This window comes from Oryx dammah, unplaced genomic scaffold, assembly GCF_014754425.2.
Source record: "Oryx dammah isolate SB20612 unplaced genomic scaffold, SCBI_Odam_1.1 HiC_scaffold_7, whole genome shotgun sequence".
NCBI classification, from domain to species: Eukaryota; Metazoa; Chordata; class Mammalia; order Artiodactyla; family Bovidae; genus Oryx; species Oryx dammah.
In genome coordinates, this window is record NW_024070191.1 from 22,876,588 (window position 1) to 22,900,033 (window position 23,446).

Here is a 23,446-nt window from a genome sequence, read left to right on the forward strand (position 1 = left end):
AACAACTCTAGGACGCCAGTTCCGTGGAGCTATCTGGGGCTCACCCCTCCAGCCCAGCCTGCAGCCTCTCCTCTCTAAGCAGCAGCCTTTCCTTCCAGCCTTCCTGTGAGCACCTACTTTCCATATGAAACCCCTTTCTGCTTAAAGTAGCTGGGATAATTTCTCTGATTTGCACCATGACATTAAAACAAGAGAAAGGAAAGATGACCGCCTTCAGTGCCCAGGACAGCAGGTAAAGCCTGGAGAGAACCACGAATGGGAAAATGGTTGTGACCTCCACAGTGACTCCTTAAGGACCAGGGAGAAGTCACAGGCCCTGCCACCAAGAACTCCCCAAATCAGGGCACCACTCTTAGGGCCCAAGGATGAGGCCACAGCATAAAGGCTTAGAAACAGTCATGAGACATTTGGAGAAAAAGAAAAAAAGAAAAACATGAAAGGAAAAATAACAAGAGGGGAGAAAGGAAGGAAAAAGAAGGGAAGAGAGAATAGAAGAGGGAAAAAAGAATAAAACCAGGCACGGGTAACAACAGTTCTGCCAGCTTCCTCACGTGACCTGGCCTGGGTGGCACTACCCTGTCGGACCTGTTAGTGTTGCAGAGCTGGGCTCAGGGGGTCTCAGATGCAGATGCAGGGGCACTTTCCACAGGAGAAAATCAAGTGAATCCATCACCTCTTGAATAGAGAGATTCAAACTGGATAAATGCATATATTTTGTTTATTTCCAGCTATCCTATACACGTGTCCGTGCTAAGTCGCTTCAGTCGTGTCCAACTCTTTGTGACGCCATGGACTGAAGCCCTCTGGGCTCCTCTGTCCATATATTCTCCAGGCAAGAATATTGGAGTGGGTTACCGTGCCCTCTTCCAGGGGATCTTCCAGACCCAGGGATAGAACCCATGTCTCAAATCTCCTACACTGGCAGGCAGCTTCTTTACCACTAGCGCCACCTGGCAAATCCGTCTATACATAGTGTTTTTTCTCTTAATAGATAAGATAGATAAAAAGAAATCTAGTACCTGGAGATTATAGCCCATGGAATTGCAGAGTTGGACATGACTGAGCATGCATGCATGCAGCTGGAAATATACAAAATATGTATTCTAAACAAAAATCTATTAGATTTTTAAAAAGGAAATGAATCCAGATGGCTTTAAAGTCAGACAGTTAATAATGCAAAGAGTTGACAGACTAGTCAATTATGGTAAATATTGGCTTAGGCTCTGAGCAGCTTTAAAAAACAAAAAAAAAAGATTGTCAGTATGTTTTTTTTAATAATTCAGCAGAGTAATCTGTAAGAAAAACAAATCCTAAGCTGTTTACACAAAACAATTAAGATTCTATGGAGATGTAATTCTTAATGTAAAAGAAAAGCAAGCGTGTCTCCCAGCCCAGCCTGCCGTTCAAGCCCCACTCACACACCACTGCCCCCCTAGGCAAAGCTATCTGTTTTCTCTGCCGCTCGCTCTCTCTTCATCAGGAAACCTGCACACAGCAGGCACACAGAATCTCTGCAGGTTCACTAGGCTTTAATCCTTCCCAACCCCAATATCACTTCCTAAAGCACACATTCCTGACCTCCCTGCCTCCACAGGACAAATTCTCCATCTCCTCCCTTGACATGTTTTCTGCATAGCACTCAGCACAGGTGTAATGATAGGTTTACCTGTGTAGTACCAGCAGCCATGCTTCCAGGAGGGGTTACGTCTGCTTTTCTTGCATCCTGAAGGCTTTGGCTTGATGTCTCAGGTGACTTAGGGATGCTTAACGAATAAAACCCTGCATGAGTCATATTGCTGCTTCAGCCCCAACTACTCCATTTCTAAATATGTACCTGCCCAGGGGAAAACTATGGACTCTTATCATTTTATGAGAACCACACTTTAATGGCATTAACAGAAGCTAGTTTATAAAAGATTTAAATTTGATTTTAGAATTTCGTCTCCTTCCTCCCCCTGCTATCTCATCATTACCTCTCAGAACCACCACACATAACTTCGTTCAGCTAGATAAGCCAGTGGTCTGTCCATGGGGAAGGAGATACAGGCTTGACAGTATAAGCCTCTAATTCCCCCCCAAACACTGATTGCTAAGAGTCTATTGTACCCTGTAATGTATTGTACAAAAATATAAATTTACCAGGACGGGAGAATTAGTCACCCAAATACTCAGTTCTACCATCAATTACACAGCAACCCCTCTGCAGCCCTAGGAGATGAGATTTAAGCCATAATATTTCTCGCTCTTGTAAGACAGCTCACAATGTGCATTTTACACCAGTTATTCCATTTGCTCCCGACTACCACCTTAGTTGGGCTTCCCAGGTGGCGCTAGTGGTAAAGAACCCACCTGCTATTGCAGGAGACATAAGAGATGCGGGTTTGATCCCTAGGTTGGGAAGATCCCCAGGAGAGGGCATGGCAACCCACTCCAGTATTCTTGCCTGGAGAATCCCACAGACGGAGGAGCTTGACGGGCTACAGTCCATAGGGTCGCAAAGAGGCAAACACCACTGAAGCGACTTAGCATGCATGCACGCACTACCTTAGTTATGAAATATTATTCCCATTTCACAGATGAGGAAATGTGGCAATTCAGTCCAGGTGATAGAGCTCAAACTCCAAGTGTTTCCCTGTTTGGAAAGTGAGTACCCAAAGTGAATGGTGCAACTCCTCTTGGACACCTCTTAGCTAGAGGTTCAGGCTGTCTGATGACATCAAGAGAAGAGAATCACACAGGCGAAGGGATGTTCGGTGGGTCAGTTAGCAGCCCCACACTTCCACCCTGACCACCAACCAAGCTGCACCAGAATCACCCTCCATATTTAGTTCCTTCTGTCTGTCCTTAAGTAAATCACCACACAGTCTTCATCCCTTGCTGCCACTCTCCTTAGAACACATCCTAATTTATCTATGCTTAAAAGCATAAGACTGCACAGGCAAGTGCTGACAGCTTAATCGCAACGATACTTCATAGAAAGGCTATAAATCACAGTGAGAGCTGATTCGGTTCCCATTTAAAATACGAATCGGAACATCTACATGCAGGAAACACAGGATTTAGTTGCATTTCTTCCTCAGCACGGAGGTGCTGTTTATTGCCAAGCTTGTCTGGCCCTCTGCCTTCCTCAAGGTAGTGCTGATAATTGTCCATCATAATGTGTCTCAGATTTCGGACACACGTTCTCTAAAGGCGCATATGAATTCTTTACAAGTGGAATGCATATAAATATCCCCGTATCCACCTATCAGAAATACTGAAAGTATTAATACCTTCTTTACAGGCTTCTTAATCCCCATTAGGATTTGGCTTTAGAAGATATATGTACACAGAGGGTTAAGATGTATTGGGAAAGCACCAGCCCCCGCCACTGCCCCTCTGCTTTAAGGCAGAGTTAACCATGAGGACATAGCATTTTTCATTTCCCATCCCTCCGGTAACTAAAGTCTTATTAAAACCTTGATGCTTTTGCTATATGAAGACAGACACACAAAAGGACAAAGTATTTCCAAAGAACATCATTTCATTAATTGAATCTTCCTAGAAAAAGGGTTTCTTCTGAACTAAGAGAAGAGTCTATAGAGAGCCCGCCTCTCAAATCTGACCGAATGCATTAAGAAAGCAGTTCTCTGGAGCAGTTTCCTTGGTGAGGAGATAGATCCTTTCCAACCTGTCAAGGTCCACTTTAAAAGAAGTTATGGGCAATTGGGGCCACCAGGGAGTCGCTTTCCTTCTCTTCAAATGATCTTTCCCTCTGAGCTACTCTAGAGCAGCCCTCACCATCCCTGGAGACTTCTTCATACTGTGTTTCCAGCCGGGCATCAGGACAGAAAAACCTACAATTGTTCCTTCCTAAACTTCAAGACAGATTAACTGTTCATCAGTCAGAAATGTCAAGGATTTGCTGTGCTAATGAGTCACATGAATAATAGTACTTCAGCTCCTGAAACAAGGAGTTAAAAGCCAACTGTTAACCTGTATTATTGCCAGTAACCTTAAACTCAAATGACATAGCTGCGTTCTAGCTTTTCGCCCACAGGAAATATTCTGTGTACATTTAAATGCATGCAGACATACCAGTATAAAGCTTTACCTTTGCAGTAGTTGTTCACAACCGTACCCTCTTTCTATGCATTGCACGTTTAGAACGTTTATCACTAAGAACTCAGATAATATGTAAGGACACAGAGCAAATACTACACAAATTCTGCCAATCTCGTTTTGATATTCTTTCTTAAACTGTATTTTTGACATCAGCTTGGACTATTTCAATAAGTTTTTCCAGATCAACTAAAAAATATTACCTGACAAACTTTCTGGCTTCAAGTTATGTTTGTTTATTGCCTCCAGCTACTTAAAAACCAATTCCCAAGTGATAGCTTCCAAAGGGAAAGATACACGTGTACTCCAGGAAAACACAAATTCATTTTCACCTTTAGGCACGAAACAGGTTTCCTGCAGCTCCGGGTTCTGATTTATCCGCTGTCACATCCGAAGCCCATCCCCGCAGTCCCTTCCTGCACGCCAGGCTCCGCTGTTCGGATCACGTCTAAGTTTTCAAGGTAAGCAGGTCACCCTTGGCTACTGGAATGACAGCGGAAGAGCAGGCACTCACCCCAGGCGGTCAGACCCGGGACACGGGCACCCGAGAGAGCGGGAGGCGACCTGTCGCGCCCCCTCCTCCGGACCCGAGGCGGAGAGGGAAGGCTCGGGACCGGCCCAACTAGGGTGGAAGGGAGGCTCCTCGCCTCCCCCCTCTGCGGACCACGGTCAACGCCACGGTCGCTGGCCCTGGCCGCGAGGTATGGGGGCGGGAAGCTCTAAGAAACGGAATAGTTGCAATGCATTCCCGCAATCCCCCCTCCCCACGTCCCTCCCCGGAGCTGAGGCGGAAAAGCTGCCTTTGCATCAAAGCCAGGGGCTGCGCCGGGCGTAACTTCCACCGGGTGACCTACTTTGGAGAGTGAGAATGAACGCGATGGGGGGGAAAAAAATAGAGGGCGCGCGGGAGCTGGGCTCCGGGGACGCGCGTGGCCGAGTGGGATCGCGCGCCCGCGCGCCCCCGGGGCTTCCAAAGAGAAGTTGCGGCGCGGCCCCCGGAGGCCTGGGGCAGAGCCCGGGGGCCGTCGCTCCGCCAACGCCTCCCCCCGCCGCGGCCCGGGTGCGGGCTTCCCGGGGCTCGCGGGCCTCCGGACAATCGCCGCGGCTCCCCGCCCCCACCTCGGTCCCCGCCTCCCCGACCCGCCCTCACCTCTCCCGGCGGCTCACGAGCTCCGGCGGCCTGGGGACCGGGGTCAGCGGCGCCTCGGGGCCGGGAGAGCGGCGGCGGGCGCAGAGCGGAGCCGGGGGAGTGCCGCCTCTCGGCCCGGTCCCCTGGGAACGCCCCGCCCGAACGCGCCCGGGAAGTGAGGCTCTGCCGCGCCGCCTGGCCCGGCGATCGGGGTGACCTTCCTGCCTCTTCTCGTCGGTGTCTCCCGGCGCAGCCCGTCCTCCGTGGGGAGGCCAGGCCGAGGCGAGCACACCTGGAGCGCAGCAACGCCGTACCTGGGTGACAGCAGCGTGACGTTTCAGCGCGTCTTTTCTCATTTGATCCTGGCAACCACCTTCTGCCACCGAAAGGTCCCCATTGGGTATCTGGCAAAACCAGAGATCAGAGGGGTTCCGTCCCAGGTGCCGCTGCTCGCACTCTCCAGATCTTTTCACTCACATGGCCTGCGGACTAGACCCATCCAAGTAGCGTCTGTCAGAAGAAGGGATGGAACTTAGGTTGAAAAGTTTCTGCGGAAAGTTGGACACAGATTCCTCCCTCCCCAGCCCCCCGCTTCTGTAACAATAGGGCTAGCTACTTTCTATCAGGTCCTTCGCCTGGTGCAACAACTTAATCTTCAGAAGCCTATGACTTAAAAATGCGGCTACCCAATATTGGAAAAGTAACATGCTGAGTAACTGTTCTGCCCCTCCTTGTGTTTGAGTATGACACTCCTGACCCTATGGGACAGAGATGAGTTGTATTTCCAGGCACGGTTTTCTGTGGGGACCCAACTACACCTCTCATATAACACCTCGATGATATTTAAGGCAGTGCCAAGAGGAGCTCAGCAGATACAGCTTGTGATTCCAGAATAGTTTTCTAGTGCCATGCTATATTGGGAAACTTTGCTTGGGCATCTCTGTCTTAATGCCCAAGGGTAATCAAATTGACATTTCCTTTATATATAAACTCCGTTTGGCATTTAAAAGGGGAAGAATCATGAGTCTGATGGTGCATGTTCTTGCACAGCATGCCAGCCCACAGAAGTGCCACTGCTCATTTTTGTTTCCATTCAGTGGAGTTAGAGCTGCGTTGTGTCCTTGGATGAGGGTTCCATACTGGATACTGGGGTATTCCTTGGGCTCTTCTAAAAGGGCAGCAGGAGACAAAGCTGCATATATATATGGTTTTTATGGGCCTCTCCATCTTCCTGAACTATGTAAAAAATAACACTACCTAAAATCCCAACCTTTCTCAAGCACCTGTCCTGGTTCTCTGCTTTTCTCTATCATCTTTCCCTGGACAGCCTCATGCATTTTGATGACTGCAAGCAGAATCTCTGTGAAGGTGTCTCAAGAGCTGATCTTTGCATAAACCTCCCAACCCATATTGCCAGCAGCTTGCTTGACATCCCCTGTGGAGTGACCGCAGTACATTTGAATCTGAGGTCCTGTGCCCTCTATGACTTCATCCAGCTTCTCTTCGCATTTCTCTTTCAATCCCATCCTCCCACTCCCCTGGTTTCATCTTCAAACTCTTTGCTTCTCCTGGCCCTCCATATCCCACTGGCAGCCACCATCTACCACCAATCCTTGCAATACTTTTATTTACCTACTTCCTTCCTTTCTAATTGTTTCTACTTTACTTGTTTATGGCCTGTTCCTTCTCACCTATGTGATTATATTGTTTAATTCCATGTCCTGACTTTCAAAACCATCTCTTCTTTGAAAACTTTTAGCTTTATCTGGAACTAATCACCCTGTCCTGAGACTTTAGTGGTCTTTATCTATGTACCTCCTATAGCACTTATCACTAACCTTTGAAAGTATTTGTTCGTTTTTTTCAATAAATATTCATTGAACATCTATTATATGCCAGGCACTATGCTAGGAAAACAGTGGTGAGCAAAACAGATAAAATTCCTACCCTTGTAGTACTTATGGTCTAGTGAGATGACAGACATTAATTAAATAATCACAGATACCAAAAATGAAATATGTCATTCAAACTGAAACCGGTCCCAGGGAGGATAGGTACAGACTGTCATGAGAGTTCAGGTGGCTAATCTCTCTCCCTGTGGGAACTTGGCAGTGGGACTCAGCCTCAATATGCAGCCCAGAGCTGTACGTGGGGAGGTGTTCAGAGTTTTTGTTGAATGAACATATGCATCCATTTCTTACATGTAAGTGACTTGATATGTTTCTGTTAGGTAGGTAGAACAGGGAAAAGTAGTCCAAAATGGTGGTGGCTACAGACAAGGAAGGGAAAAGCCCTCGAAAATGAAACACAAGAAGGTCCGAGGACTGGAGTGAGGACCTCAGGTAAAACAAACAACACTCCTGGCTGGTCCAATTTACACAGGACAGGCCCAGGGAGAGAGAAACATATAAATAGAAGAGCCAAAGCCAGCTCTCTCTCTTTCCCGCATGCTGGGGCGCTCTTCTCCTCGTGTCTTTAGATCAACGTGCCCTCATGCCTCGAAGATGGATTTTCCTGCTATCTTCTAAATAAAATAGAGCTGTAACACTGAGCTGTAACACTGATTTGTCCAAGAGCTATAACACGGTCCATTTGAGACCTGAGAGCTAGAACATGGTCTATCCAAGACCTGAGAGCTGTGACTCGCCGAGGGGGCTTTAATGTCCGTCACTCCAAATCTTTGTTGTGACGAGACAAAGAATCGAGGAACGTACACTCGCGTGACATTTCTATATTGCAAAGTATTGAATAAAATAACGACAAACACTGATCACAACCCACTGCTGCTTAAGCTGTTGGCTATTGTTCCATTACGGCAAATCCACAGATCATCTGTCTCTAAATGCATCCTGTTTCTTTTGTCAGCATGGTGACAGGTGAATTTTTTGTAATCCCAGTAGCATTATCAAGAACATTCTTTATGGCAGAAGTTCTTCTATGTACGAACAGTTTCACCAGCATCAGCCCCTTCATCTTCCGTATAGTTCAAAACATTTGCTGAGGATGCAAAATAGCCTTGTTTTTTCTGCCCTGCTGGAAACTGTGTCATCCTCCACTCTCTGGGTCATTTCCCTGCTTCCTCTCCATCTCTGTAATTATGTGAGGATTGTTTTTGCATCCCCTTTCTCTTCATTTCTGCTGTGTTGCTCTTTATCATCTCTAGCTTGTGATCCTGTCATTTTGGGGAATCAGTCTTTCACTGGAACAGTAAGTGACACATGTCTCCTAGTTTATTTTATCATTTTTTTTGTAGTGCTACTATGTAATTCTTTTTCAAGAAGCACTTTTGAAAAAAAAAAGACACAGAATCTGAAGTCTGATTTTTTTTTTTAATCTATTGTTTGTTTTCAGCATCAAATAGATACGGAGTGGGAAAGTGACCTTATTTTCATGGTAGGAAAATAAAGAGTAAAAAAGAAGTTCAAACAAGAGAAAATGTGTCATATAAAAAGTAGAACATTTAGCATGTAGAAAAATACAGAGACATGATTTTGAAGATAAATTTAATGACCTGGAAATACAATAAAAAGTTAAAAAGCATTTTGAATAGATTTTAGGTTAGGTAAATCGTATGTTCACATATGTGTACAGGAAAAATACTGTGTAAGTATACCAAAATGATAATAGTGGTTTTCTCTGAGTGATGAAATTTTCACTGTTATATTCTTCTGTATATTTTTTTAAAGAGAAGGGGATGATATGCAGTTTCAGAGCAAAGCATATTTCTATTTGTAGCCACAGTCTGTCCTCATGGATTTTATGGATTGTGCCTCCCTGCTGTTATTAACACTAATCAAGTATGTGAGAAGTGGAATTAACATACGAAAGGCCCTCTTGTTCCTTTCCTTTAATATTATTTTAAATACTTGAGAGCCGCAGTTTAAGTCCAGTTGTTTTAAATATAGAAGTCACAATTACCAACTGTTTCCATACCGGAAAGCTGTTCTGCTATGTTAAAGACACAGCCATATGTGCCCCATCTTGTATTGTGCTTAGATTACTTGTTGTATTTATGTTCTGCTTTGTTAGGTACCGGAGAAGGCGATGGCACCCCACTCCAGCACTCTTGCCTGGAAAGTCCCATGGGCGGAGGAGCCTGGTGGGCTGCAGTCCGTGGGGTCGCTAAGAGTCGGGCACTACCGAGCAACTTCACTTTCACTTTTCCCTTTCATGCATTGGAGAAGGAAATGGCAACCCACTCCAGTACTCTTGCCTGGAAAGTCCCATGGACGGAGGAGCCTGGTGGGTGGCAGTCCATGGGGTCTCGAAGAGTCAGACACAACTGAGCGACTTCACTTTCACTTTTCACTTTCATGCATTGGAGAAGGAAATGGCAACCCACTCCAGTGTTCTTGCCTGGAGAATCCCAGGGACGGGGAAGCTTGGGCTGCCACCCATGGGGTTGCACAGAGTCGGACATGACTGAAGCGACTTGGCAGTAGCAGTTGTTAGGTACAGTCAAATGTCAGCTCAGCCCCCTGGGCAAGCATCTTGATCACATCTCCCTATTGTTAATGGTGATCTTGAGTTTATCTGAATGTCAACTCTAGGAAAGATGGAGATGTAGATTCATTGTGTGTGTGTGTGTGTGTGAGTGTGTGTGTGTGTACACGTGCTTGTGTGTGCAGTTATGTGTGTAAATGCAGTTCCCAAAGATTAGATATTCTGGGGAAGATGGAAGGTGAATTTTAAAGTGGTTTTTGTTTTTTTCCTTGATGATAATTTTGGAACTCTCGTGGGGTTAAAACTTTTTTTAAAAATTTAGACTAAATTAGTAATTAAGATTTGCGGAGAAGGCAATGGCAACCCACTCCAGTACTCTTGCCTGGAAAATCCCATGGACGGGGGAGCCTGGTGGGCTGCTGTCTATGGGGTCACACAGAGTCGGACACGACTGAAGTGACTTAGCTTAGCAGTAATTAAGATTAGGTCCTAATACATGGCTTCCCCGGTGGCTCAGTGATAAAGAATTTGCCTGCAGTGCAGGAGATGCAGGAGACCCAGGTTCAATCCCTGGGTCAGGAAGAACCCCTGGAGGAGGGCATGGCAATCCACTCCAGTATTCTTGCCTGGGAAATCCCATGGACAGAGGAGCCTGGCAGATTATGGTCTGTGGGGTCACAGAGGGTCGGACACGACTAACGTGACTGAGCACCCACCCACCCACATTACTAGAAGTCAACTTGATGTAAAATAGTTGCAGAAAACTGCACAATAACAAAATTTGTTGGAAAACCATGTGTAATTGTCACATCACAGTGTTTTTATCTTCTGAGAACAAGTAAGACAATACTATTCTCCCACAGTCCTACTGCCAGAATTACAATGACCGGAGTTCTTTGACCCCGATCTCAACCAAGATCTCTGGGTCTTAGATGATTCACATGAAAATTTAGGGAACCAAGTTACACCTTCATGGGGTCGCAAAGAGTCGGGCAGGAGTGAGGGACTAACACTTTCACACTTGGTGCCTTGTTTATCTTACCCATTTATGATCTTAAGGTTGAGTAAGAGCTTCCTATTTTCCAATCTGGATTTAAAAGGATCGGATGTGGAGCTCATAGGTGGTACTAGCTTGTTTAATTCACAAGAAGAATTTAGGAAGAACTGGCAAGATGAAAGAGGAAGGAGATTTATTTCAAGGGGCTCCAGAGGCAGACTTGGGCCAACAAAGGCAAGTTACAGGCCAGCACATTTACACTCAACAAGAGCAAGATATTTCTAGAGTTTGAGCTGCCTGGAACCTAGCTCCTTTTAACAGGTATAGTTATTTGTATCTGGATAGACGGACAAAGAAGCCCTCTGACTTATTGCTAACCTTTTCAAAAGGAATCCACAGATAAGACGGGAGATCATGCTTCCCAGGGGCCCACAGTCCCTTCCCAAGAACCATGGGATTTTTTGATGTGTTGTTGAGAAAGGGTGTTGAGAAACGGTAGAACACAAAGTCTCTTCAGGCGTTTGGACAAAGAATGAGGCTGATATTTTTACAACACAGCCTTCGCCAGGCTGGTTTCTCCTTCCTTCTCCAGTTGGTTTCATCTTTTGTATTATGGAAATGCAACTGATTGTTTTTGGAAATAGCAGTCAAGCAAAGATATACACTAACAGAGCAGGGTGTTGGTTCAGTGGTTTAGTTGCTAAGTTGTGTCCAGGTCTTGCAAAACTATGGACGGTAGCCCATCAGGCCTCTTTCCCTCTAGGATTTCCCAGGCCAGAATACTGGAGTAGGTTGCCATTTCCTTCCCCAAGGGATCTTCCCAACTCTGGGATTGAACCCGAGTCTCCTGCATTGCAAATGGTCTCCTGCAATGCAGGCAGATTCTTTACCACAGAGCCACCATGGGAAAGGGCTGCAAAAATTGGTTTCACTCTGTTATTCAAAGCAGTTGGCTGAGCAAGGAGTGTAACCTAAAGACTATGAGGAATCTGTGTGCAAATCATCAGAGAAAACAGCATCTGTGGCTTGGGTAAGACTGGGCTCATACCTGCTCACCTGGAATTTGTTCTTCCTTTTCCTCTTTAACATGCAAAACAAAAAGGAAATAAGATAATGAGTAGGGAGGTGACTGAAAGCATTAAAATATCCAACTGAGCAATAGGAAAAGCCACAGAAGGCCAGAAAAAGGGTATGTTGGGGTTTGAAAATTAAATTTTTCTTTTTTTTAAGATTTTTTTTTTGTGTGTGAAAAATGTTTAATGTCTTTATTGAATTTGTTACACTATTGCTTCTGTTTTGTGTTTTGATTTTTTGGCCACGAGGCACGTGGGAACTTGACTCCCTGACTAGGAATCAAACCTGCACCCCTGCATTGGAAGGCACAGTCTTAGCCACTGGACTGCCAGGGAAGTCCCTGTTTTGTTTTCTTATCTAAAAGGAAAATGAACAATCATCATCTAACAAGAATAACAAAAGAGAAGAAAATGCCTTCCTACGGAGAGGACTGCAAGTGAACTGGCCCAGAGGTTGAAGTCATTGCCAGGGGTTAGACAGGTGGGAAAGCCCGTGGCCCAAACATTCTCTGTTATTGCAGGAGCAAACTCGTCCATCATTTTGGACAGTGGCTCTTCCATTCCCAAAGGCCAAAGTTCTTTTGCACTTACTGTTCTGGCCACATACAGGCATGGTAATGTAATATACATAGCTATCCCTTGTGAGCTCAGTTCTATCTGATCGGAAATCAAATCAGTCTAATGTGAAGAGAACAATTTAAGAGAAGTGCCAAGCACAATTTTCCTATATCCAAACTGAGTCCATGTTAAAATAATTTTCTTTACCCATGGGCTAACTTGACTGAAGAAATATTCATGCAAGAGAGAAAGGCATCTTACATGGGAATACAAATGAACTTTTTTTCAAAACTTCTATTTACATCTAAATTCATAAACTACAGCATATTAAACATTCAGTATATTTTAGTTCCAGCTTTAAAGAAAGTCTGAAATGGCTTGGAGTTCTAGAGTTCTGTGTCTCTGATTGTCACGTTCAACCGTTCAGTGAAATTTTATCTTAGACATCATTTGAAATTAGTCCAAATGATTCAGGATCCAGGTACATGTTAGAGAAAGAAGGGGAAAAACAAGGATTTGAAAAGATATCTTTGCTCTTTACTATTGACTGAGAGAGAAAAAAATCTAAGAGCAGGGACTATTTGCTTCTCAGCAGGTTAAACTTTAATGTTACTGGCCGATGATTCTAACATAAGAGTAAAGCAAAGAATTTGCTCTGGGAATTTTTCTTGATTTCATGAGAAAATAACATAAAAGAATCACATCATGTTAATAGAGCAGTTGTGTGTACATATAAAGAGATGGAAGGAATTTTTGAGATATTAGGGTATGTATGAAATAAATGTTTAAAAACATCTGAAAATTCAGAATTATGTGAAAAAGATGCATAACTGTACCACTTCAGGAGACTATCATTAACATTGCAGTGCATTTCCTTCCTGTCTGCCTGTGTGAGTCAATTTAATAATTTTAAAATCAAAATTGGGTATTGTATTCATTTTTATTTTAAATTGTATCTTTGTGCAACATACCATGTTGTTAAGTAAGCTCCCAAAACCCTGATGTTAACATCATTGTAAAAATTCATTTAAAAAATATTTAGCACGTGCCAGGCATTGGACAAAGTACAACAATGCAATAACTATGTAATCTTCAGGAGAGCCCAAGGCAACGGTATCATTACTATTATCTTTGTTTGTTTTTAACAAATGGGGAAACTGAGCTCAAAAGAGGTTAAATAACTTGCTCAAAGCTAATAAGTGATGGGCTGGGACTTAAAATGATTTAAGTTACTGGTTCTAACCTCAACGCTAGCATTCTTAATTATTATGATCGACCACCTCTACATGATGAATGTAAATGATCCCAATAAAAATGTCAAAAGTTTTATTTACTTCTTTATTTTTACTTGTCAGAAAATCAGTTAACTTCCTTCAGAAGCCTTCCTGAATAAATCACTGTGACAGCTGTATGAATTGCATCTCCCCTCAGAGAGCAAATATTGCTCTCTACACAAGATTTTCAGTTTTCTTTTTTGGAGCTCTGCATTTTAAAAGGCAGTACTGTGCATTTGTCTCTGTGTTTGGAGAACACTATAAGCCTACGTTAGAGCTGTATGAAAACCTGGAGAACATTATATCTGCTTCTCTTTTTGTAGTACTGTTGTATGAGTCATACAGTAAAGCCATAATTACTGTTGCTCTTGGCACTTACTGTAGGTTATTCTGTTACTTCTCTCGTTATGTGGAAGTCGTGATGCCTTTCTTGTTTGTAAGCTCCTTCAGTATATTGTCACTTCTTGCATGTTCAGAGTCTAGCACATCACCTTGCAAAACAATTTCTCAACACTTGTTTGCAATATACACGATGCTGATTATGGTCTATGGATTAATACTTAAATACTAAATGTGTGCATACTCAGTCACTCAGTCATTTCCAACTTTTTGTGACTACATGGACTGTAACCTGCCAGGCTCTTCTGTCCAAGGAATTTTCCAGGCAAAAATACTGGAGTGGGTTGCCATCTCCTACTCCATGGGACCTTCCGGACCCAGAGGTCAAGCACGAGTCTGCTGAGTCTTCTGTATTGGCAGGTGGATGCGTTGCCACTGTTCCACCTGTCATTCTTGTTCAGTCACTGATTCATGGCCGACTCTTTGCGACCCCATGGCCTGCAGCACGCCAGGCTCCCCTGTCCTTCACTGTTTTCCAGAGTTTGCTCAAACTCATGTCCATTGAGTCAGTGATGCCATGCAGCTATCTCATCCTCTGTCGCCCTCTCCTCCTCCTGCCCTCTTTCCCAGCATCAGGAAATGAGTTCCAATGAGTTGGGTCTTGGCATATTGGAGCATCAGTCCTTCCAATTAATATTCTGGGTTGATTTCCTTTAGGATTGGCTGGTTTGATATCCTTGCAGTCCAAGGGACTCTCAAGAGTCTTCTCCAGCTCCACAATTTGAAAGCATCAATTCTTTAGTGCTCAGCCTTCTTTATGGTGCAATTTTCACATCCGTATGTGACGACTGGAGAAACCATAGCTTTGATTAGATGAACCTTTGTTGGCAAAGTAATGTCTCTGATTTTTTATATGCTGTCTAGGTTTGTCATAGCTTTTCTTTCAAGGAGCGAGTATCTTAATTTCATGGCTACAGTTACTGTTTTCAGTGATTTTGGAGCCAAAGAAAATAAAATATACCATTTTTTTTTTCATTTTTTCCCTATTTGCCATGAAGTGATGGGACCAGGTGCCATGATCTTAGTTTTCTGAATGTTGAGTTTTAAGCCAGCTTTTTCACTCTTCTCTTTCACCTTCATCAAGAGGCTCACTAGTTCCTCTTCACTTTCTGCCATAAGTGTGGTATCATCTGCATATCTGAGGTTATTGATATTTCTCCTGGCAATCTTAATTCCAGCTTGGAATTCATCCAGCCCAGCGTTTTGCATAATGTACTCTGCATAGGAATTAAATAAGCAGGGGGCAGTATACAGCCTTGTCGTACTCCTTTCCCAGTTTTGCCGGATGATTGTTCCATGTTAGGTTCTAACTGTTGCTTCTTGACATGGATATAGGTTTTTCAGGAGGCAGGTGAGGTGGTCTGGTGTTTCCACTGCTTTAAAAATTTTCCACAGTTTGTTATGATCCACACAGTTAAAGGCTCCAGTGTAGTCAATGAAGCAAAAGTAGATATTATTCTGAAATTTGCTTGCTTTTTCTATGATCCTATGTTTGCAATTTGATCTTTGGTTCCTCTGCCTTTTCTAAATCCAGCTTGTATATCTGGAAGTTCTGGGTTCATATACTGTGGAAGCCTAGCTTGAAGGATTTCGAGCATAACCTTACTAGCATGTGAAATGAGCACAATTATACAGTAGTTTGAACATTCTTTGGCATTGCCTTTCTTTGGGCACCTAAGAAGCCCTAAATACTTAAATGCTTCAGTGAATTACCTTCATAGATGATTTTATTTCTGTGGCACAGACAGTGCTAAGTGGTGACAAACTGGTGTACTTATATTCTCAGCACACGGAGAAGTGACCTAGTCACGTCTCCTTTCCAGTTTAGTGGGACCATGTCTGCGTAACTTAGTTCTGGGAACAAGAATGTGGGCAGAAGTAATGTGTGTCTTTCCAGGCATGGTCCCCACTGCCTGCAGCCTCCTCTGTGGCCTGACCTCTCTTTCTACCTCTGTGTCTCCTTCTGTCGCTCTTTGTCTGTCTGTGTGTCTGTCTGTCTCTCTCAGATCCACACACGCACAGCTTCATGGAAGACAGGACTGGTAGATGCATAGGGCTGTGGATCTCCATATGGAAGGCTGCCGACTGAATACCAAATCTGACTGTGATGGGATGTGAGTTGTTGAGATTCAGGGGTTGTTTCCAGCACTTCATATCCAACTGTGTTTGTCATGTACTGTTTCACACGCACTTTGGGCACCAGGCCCTTCTGTCCTCTACAATCATGTTTCTCTTCCATTTACTTCCACTATTTCTTCCCTCCTCCCATATCTGTGCCTTTTAAAACCCTACCTATGACTCAGCTCAAATGTCCTTTGTGTGAAGCTTTATCTCCTATCACAGGTGAACTAATTTTGCTCTGCTCTAAACTGTTACTGAACTTCATTTTCTTATTGTATTTTCATCATCAAGTGTGGTTGCCATTGTGTCCCTGGTATTGGCCCAGTGTTGGCGTTTGTGAGCACTCAGTCATGCTTGTCAAGCAGTGACTGAGTGAAGGAGCCGTGGCAGATGAGTGCCTGACATTCTTCTACAGATTTGATAAGCTCTTTGCTTGTAGGATCACATATAATTTATTTCTGTATTTCCCAGCAGCAAACACAGAATGTGGCACATAGGAGGCAATTAAAATATACTTGTGGCAGCATGCTCACAAAACATGCTGAACTTTTTTTCTTTTTAAAATTTTTAAAATTTTAAATTGGAGTATAGTTGATTTACATGGCATATGGCAGGGTCACTTTGCTGTACACCTGAAATTAGCAAAGTATGCTGAATTTAAAAGGGTCCCAAGCTCACCAAGTTCTTCCCAGGATAGCCTGATTTACCAGTATTTCATGAGAAAACAAAACTCAGACCTTTTAAGGTGCAAAAAAAAAAGAAAAGAAAAGAAAAGGCTGTGGGATAGCTAAAGTGCTATCAGTGACGGTGGAGAGAAGTGCATTTCTTTTCCTTAGAATAGGTGTTCATCAGGGTTTTATAATTCTTTGAATATTTAATAACACTCCCAGATGGGAAATTCATCATTAAACTTGACCTAAATACCTTTTGTTGCAATTTCAAGTCTTCCATGATTCTTAGTTACCCCGCAGTCAGAGCACTTTGAAGCAGGAAGAGGTTCCATTCTCATAAGCTATTTCTGTCTGGTTGATGTATTTACAGAAGAGATGGTAATGATTCAACCGCTCTGGATCAATACTGCTGTATTGTTTCAGGAAAGACAGAGTTTTGAGAGCCCTCTACCATGTATTACTTTTCTCTTGTGGCTTCTGTAATTTGTCACAAATTCATGCTTACATGGAGGTGGAAAATTGGACCCTCATAATCTGGGGAGAAAGTAATGGCGTAGCAACCTGTGAGGCTGACTCTATTGCTGAAGGCTCAGGAATTAGTACTATCCCAGTGATCAAATCAGGGAGTGTGTCGCATGTGAATAAGTAAAGTGGTGAAAACTGCATGGAATTAATTATTAAGAATATGGCCGTTATCCAAAATATAAACACAATCTGATTTCAGAAAATATAGCTAACCACTGAAAATGCCTACCATAATCGTGATTGTACTAAACAGCCCCAAGTTATGCCCTGAAATGTAATAAACTATATTTATTGCCAGATATCAAAAGGGCAGCAAAATACACTTTTACATTTTAATTGTAAGATCCAACTATGTTTTGGTAAAAAATGAAACAATAAGTAAGATGTACAGATTTTTTTTATATTGGCTCTTTCCACGGCCTCTTTCCCACCCAAGATGCACTGTCCTTCCCAGAAATCACTTTTGTTAAGAGTGTGTGTAACGTCTTTAGAGAAGAGAAAGTCATGTCTGACTCCTTGCAACCCCATGTAGTATAGCCCACCAGGCCCCTCTGTCCATGGAATTCTCCAGGTGAGAATACTGGAGTGGGTTGCTAATTCCTTCTCTAGGGGAATCTTCCCAACTCAGGAATTGAACCTGAGTCTCCTAAATTTCAGGCAGATTTTTACTATCTGAGCCAATGTCTCTAGACTTCTATACAATTGCCAATAAGTTTTTGCCTGTACAAATATGATGGAGAGCAGTTTTTACATAGATGTTGTCTTACTGCATATATTATTCTACAACTTCCTCATTATATTTTGAAAACACATGTCCATACAGATGGATTTGCCTCATTCTTAACTGCTGTTGCAACATCCATCATGTGGATTTACTACATTTTATTTAACCATGTCTCCAAGGATAGAGATTTAAATTTACTCAATCTTTATTATTATGAATTGCTATAAAGAAAATCACTGCCTATGTTCTTATAGGCACATATATGAGTGTTCTTACAGATTGGAACGTGCCAGGTAAATACAATATCTGTATCAAAGGACATTTATCAGTTCAGTTCAGTTCATTCACTCAGTCATGTCTGACTCTTTATGACCCCATGGATTGCAGCATGCTAGGCTTCCCTGTCCATCACCAGTTTCTGGAGCTTCCTCAAACTCATGTCCATTGAGTAGGCAATGCCATCCAACTATCTCATCCTCTGTCATCCCCTTCTGCCTTCAATCTTTTCCAGCATCAGGGTCTTTTTCAATGAATCAGTTCTTCGCATCAGGTGGTGAAGAACTAATAATAATTATTATATTATATTATTTATTAAATTAATTATATATATAATAAATTATATATATAATAAGATAATAAACTAATATAAACATTTACATAAGTGTCTAAGTGAAGTCACTCAGTCGTGTCTGACTCTTTGCGACCCTGTGGACTGCAGTATACTAGGCTTCCCTGTCCATCACCAACTCCTGGAGCTTACTCAAACTCATGTCCATCGAGTCAGTGATGCCATCCAGCCATCTCATCCTCAGTCATCCCCTTCTTCTCCTGCCTTCAATCTTTCCCAGCATCAGGGTCTTTTCAAATGAGTCAGTTCCTCACATCAGGTGGCCAAAGTATTGGAGCTTCAGCTTCAACATCAGTCCTTCCAATGAATATTTAGGACTGATTTCCTTTAGGATGGACTGACTTGATCTCCTTGCAGTCCAAAGGACTCTCAAGAGTCTTCTCCAATATCAAAAGTTCAAAAGCATTATATTTATATTATATATGGATATTTATAGTGCATTTAAAAATTCCATGGTTGTTCCTCAATAACCTTCCATAAGAACTACACTTCTTTATTGTCCCATCTACAGAATGAGCATATCAATTCTGGAGGTGAAAAGTCATTTTGTAGAGAATACCTCCGTTTAAAAACAATCCAGATCTTGATATAAGTGTGATTCCCCCTCGTGGCTTCTGGTGTGGAAGAACAGTAGGAGAGTGTGGTGGAGGCTGGGACTTGTGCAGTAGGCAGCAGAGACGGTGATGATGCTGGGGCTGTGAGTAAGATGGCAGTGGTGGAAGACGTTTAGGAGGGAGCAGGGGCAGAACCTGTGACTGAGCCGGAGACCAGAGGTGAAGGGAAGAGAGCGTTCTGATGACACTCAGGTTTCTGGTATGGGTGACTGGGTGGAGAGCAGAGCCACTGGCTGAGATGGGAACCTGGGAGCCAGAGCAGGTTTGGGATCTAGTGATGAATTTGTCTTTGGACATGTCTGCAAGGTCTCAAGTGTCTAGGTCATTCTCCTCATTTTCTAGCTGAAACAGGGGCAATCTGAGGAAACTTGTGACCCACTGCACACGGTAAGGCACTGGTAGCCCCAGAGAGACTTTCTTCCCTGCTTCCTCACTGTTGTTCCAAAGGTCTGCTGCTGCTGCTGCTAAGTCACTTCAGTCGTGTCCGACTCTGTGCGACCCCATAGACGGCAGCCCACCAGGCTCCCCCGTCCCTGGGATTCTCCAGGCAAGAACACTGGAGTGGGTTTCCATTTCCTTCTCCAATGCATGAAAGTGAAAAGTGAAAGTGAAGTCGCTCAGTCGTGTCCAACTCTTCGTGACCCCATGGACTGCAGCCCACCAGACTCCTCTGTCCATGGGATTTTCCAGGCAAGAGTACTGGAGTGGGGAGCCATTGCCTTCTCCGTCCAAAGGTCTAATGTATGACAAATATTTTCTACCAGTTAGGGCAAGTCTTTTTAATTTTATTTGTGTCTCTGTTTTTCATGTAACAGCTTTAAAATTTTAGGTAGTCAAACCTATCAATTTATCATGCAGGGGCCTCTGGAGTTTGTATTTTGCTTATGAAATCTTTCCTCTTCTAACGATTATAAAAATACTGGCCTATGTTTTCTTTTTAAAAATATTTACTTATTTATTTGACTGTCCCAGGTCATAGTTGCGGCATGTGGGATCTAGTTCCCTGACCAGGAACTAACTGAACCCGGGCCCCTGGCACTGGGAGCACAGAGTCTTAGCCACTGGACCACCAGGGAACTCTCTAGCCTATATTTTCTTATAACACCTTTGTAATTTGTTATTGTTATGGTACAAGATAAGGATCATGGGTAACAATAGAATACCTCACTCAAAGATCGTTCCACTCTCTTCCAGATTTCAGTTTCACTAGGACTTTTGGATGAGAGTCTGGTTCCATCAGTAGGAGATACTTACGATAGACTTGTATTTGAACTGAGTTGTTTAGAGAGAAAAGAAGGACGTGGGGTATTCATCCGGCAGACTTGGATCTTGTCAGCACCAGCAGGTTCTAGAATCAACATCTATGGTGGCTGCTTCTCACTGGGCAGATGGATTCCTGTGCTGGCAGCTTCCTGAGATGGCAGAGGGTTGTTGTTCTGAAGCGGCCGCTGTGGTGGCAGCTCCTGATTCTGCAGCTGCCTCTTGTGCGTGCATCAGGTGCCTTAACTGTTTAATTCTGGGGGTTGGTTTTGATAACCATTCCTGGAAATTCAGCCTGGAATCTTTTTCTTCATTTATTTACTAAAACAATGTTGTGAACTCCACATACCCCTTAATAAATTCCTTATATCTTAAGCTAGTTTGGGTGGATTTTATTACCTGCACCATGGAGAAGGCAATGGCACCCCACTCCAGTACTCTTGCCTGGACAATCCCATGGACGGAGGAGCCTGGTGGGCTGTAGTCCATGGGGTTGCTGAGGGTCGGACACGACTGAGCGACTTCACTTTCACTTTTCACTTTCATGCATCGCAGAAGGAAATGGCAACCCACTCCAGTGTTCTTGCCTGGAGAATCCCAGGGACGGGGGAGCCTGGTGGGCTGCCGTCTATGGGGTTGCACAGTTGGACACGACTGAAGCGGCTTAGCAGCAGCAGCAGCAAGGATCTTAACGAAAACAGAATCCAACATTGTTTTTCATCTAAATCTGCCCATAATTATATTTTGAGTCAGTTTCTTCATTTTTTTTTCCATTATCTCCTTATTTACTTCTATACCCAGTACAATTATAATTCTGTAGTTTTCTGTTATGTTTTCATGTAAGTGGGAATGTCCCTTTTCATTGATTAGTTTGTTGAAATTTCCTTGATTATTAACGCACATTTTCTTTTTCCAAGGAACTTTAGAATTGGTTGAGTTGCGTAAAAATAGGCTTCCCAGGTGCCCCAGTGGTAAAGAATCCACCTTAATGCAGGAGCTGCAGAAGACACGGGTGCAGCCCCTGGGCCTGGAAGGTCCCCTGGAGGAGGGCATAGCAACCTACTCCAGTATGCTTGCCTGGAGAATCCCATGGACAGGAGCTGGGTAGGCTATAGTCCACGGGGCTGCAAAGAGTCATACACGACTGAAGCAGCCTAGGATGCATGAGCACATAAAAATATATCATTAGTGTATGGTTTCATCTGAATTTAACTTGCATATTAATTTGAGACTATGCTTTAAAACAGCAGTTTTCAAATTTTTGGTTTCTAGATCCCTTCATACTCTTAAAAAATTATAGGACTTCAGGGAGCTTTTGTCATATGGAATATATCTATCAATATTTGCTATATTAGAAATGGAGACTGGTAGTTTAGAAATATTTATTAATTCATTAAAAGTAACCATGAAAGTGAAAGTGAAGTCGCTCAGTCGTGTCCGACTGTTTGCAACCCCATAGACTGTAGCCTACCAGGCTCCTCCATCCATGGGATTTTCCAGGCAAGAGTACTGGAGTGGGTTGCCATTTCCTTCTCCAGAGGATCTTCCCGACCCAGGGATCGAACCCGGGTCTCCCACATTGTAGGCAGACGCTTTACCATCTGAGCCACCAGGGAAGCCTAAAAGTAACCATAACGCACATTATATTTAAATCTCTATACCATCCATGCATGCATGCTAAGTTGCTTCAGTTGTGTCCAACTCTTTGCGACCTATGGACTGTAGCTCACCAGGCTCTTCTGTCCATGGCTTCTCCAGTCAAGAGTACTGGAGTGGGTTGCCATACCCTCCTCCAGGGGATTTTCCCAACTCAGGGATCGAACCCACGTCTCCTACAGCTCCTGCGTTGCAGGTGGATTCTTTCACCGCTGAGCCACCAGGGAAACCCACATATACCATATTCATTATGAAAAATAACTTTGTTTCTAAAACAAAAGAATAGTGAAAGGGGAGACCTTACAGTTTTGCAAATCTCTGTAATGTTTGGCTTAATAAAAGAGAACTAGATCCTAATCTGCTTCTGTATTCTGTCAGTTGTGATATGCTCTTTTGATTGAAGTATATAAAAACACATTTAGCCTCACACATATATGTAGTTAGAAAAGGAAAGGGTATTTTAATAACTTGCTCAGATAAGTGTGGATGTTTTTGTTTGAGACTACATCACAACCTGATAATTAGTGAGTTCATAGAGGTTAGTAAAACTGTGGAATCTGAAATCTTATCAATGAAATTTTTGTACTCTAGTTTATTAAAATCTCTTGATCTGTCTTGAAACTTAAATAGATCTTTTACCCATTCATTTTGTAACATGATGCATTGGCTATTTGGCAAATACTTGTTTATGCTGATTTTGCAAATATTAGCGCATTTCATTATACAAAATTGTAAAGTTCTAAAATTAATATAACCACTGAGCTCATCAAAAAAGTTGACAACTGTTGGAAAGCTGACAAGCTTACTATAGTGAATACAAGTTTTTCAGAATTCTAATTTTCATTTAAAAGCTTAAATTTTAAGCTTAATAATTAATAAACATTGTCAGTTGTTTTCTTTGAACCTACACGCCCACTTCACTCCACTTTAAAAATATGTTTGTCATAGTTTTCCTGTCATTTGTTCTTTCAAGTAAAAATGGTGTTCCATGAAAAAAGTAGATTGAGTTTTATTTTTTTTAATTGCCAAACTTCGAGGTAATAGTTTTTGGCTTTTAGAGTTGAGGATAAGGAACGTGGACCTGAACTACATTTCGCTCATTACTGATACCTACATTTCTTAGTTCACACTTTGGAGAGTGTTTTGATGGACTGAATAATTAATTTATTTTACAAATATATATTTACTGACCTCTGCTGTGTGCCAGACATTATTGTTCCTGGTCCCAAGTATAACACAGCCAAATTGTGAATCTTATATGTTCATGAGGTGA

The 23,446-nt window shown here is 43.0% G+C and overlaps 1 protein-coding gene across 1 annotated transcript in view; it reads right to left on the reverse strand.

Annotated features, from left to right (window-relative positions):
* The window catches only part of TRMT9B (tRNA methyltransferase 9B (putative)), a 67,648-nt gene extending 62,877 nt beyond the window's left edge, over positions 1-4,771 (reverse strand). Inside the window, exon 1 of the mRNA XM_040243182.1 lies at positions 4,434-4,771. The gene's annotated coding sequence lies outside the window, so the exon portion shown is untranslated. The remainder of the gene's footprint in view (positions 1-4,433) is intronic.
* Positions 4,772-23,446: the final 18,675 nt, after the last annotated feature.